This window comes from Chrysochloris asiatica, unplaced genomic scaffold, assembly GCF_000296735.1.
Source record: "Chrysochloris asiatica unplaced genomic scaffold, ChrAsi1.0 scaffold00035, whole genome shotgun sequence".
In the NCBI taxonomy this organism is placed as follows: Eukaryota; Metazoa; Chordata; class Mammalia; order Afrosoricida; family Chrysochloridae; genus Chrysochloris; species Chrysochloris asiatica.
In genome coordinates, this window is record NW_006408553.1 from 16,161,992 (window position 1) to 16,163,053 (window position 1,062).

Sequence of the window (1,062 nt, forward strand, 5' to 3'; positions counted from 1 at the left end):
CATGGAAGCAGCAGTTAAGTAATCAAATGATGTATTGCACTAGGCAAATCTGCCACACAATACCTTTTTAAAGTGTTGAAGAGCAAAGATGTCAGCTTGAGGACTAAGGTGCACCTGACCCAAGCCATGGTATATTCAATAACCTCATTATGCATGTCAAGCTGGCCAGTGAACAAGGAAGACTGTAGAAGAATTGATGCGTTTGAGTTATGGTGTTGGAGGAGAATATTGAAAGTGCCACGGGCTTCTGAAAGAATCGATAGATCTGTGTTGGAAGAAGTGCAACCAGCATGCTCCTTGGAGGCCAAGATGGCCAAACTTCATCGCTCATACTTCAGACATATTGTCAGGAGGGACCAGTCGCTGGAGAAGGATATCATGTTTAGTAAGTGGGAGGGTCAGAGAAAAAGAGAAGACCCCCTGTGAGATGGATTGGCAAAGTGGCAACATCAGTGGCCACAAGGGTGTCAACAATTGTGAGGCTGGCCAACGACTGGGCAGTGTTTTGCTCTGTTGTACGTAGGGTCGTTATGAGTCAGTACTGACTCGATGGCACCTAACAACAGCATGGGAAATATATAATAGATATAATGTAAGTCTGTGAAAATGTGATAGTCTAGAGGATTAAAAAGGGGCTCTGGTAACATAGTGGTTATGAGTCAGTCCGCTAACCCCAAAGCTAGCAGTTGGAAACTGCCAGCCATTCCATGGGAGAAAGATGAGGCTTTCTGCTCCAATAAAGATTAACAGCTTCAGACACCCTCTACAGGGTCGCTATGATTGGGAATCTACCCCATCACTGCACATAAGCACGACCATCAGAGAATTCAAAAGAAGCATGAGAACTAAATGTAATGTGATACCCAGGGTGAGATTTTGAAGTTAAAAACAAAACAATAAAACGTGGCCTGGAACATTTAGCAAAGGTTTTCTCAATGATTTGTGCTGCATCTCATAAGATATTGGTAGGTAGGAAGCAAAATGTATAAATTTGGAAAGAAATGTGTCATTGAAGAAAATACCTGAGTAGTTATTTACTGCACTGAGTAATAAGTTACTTAA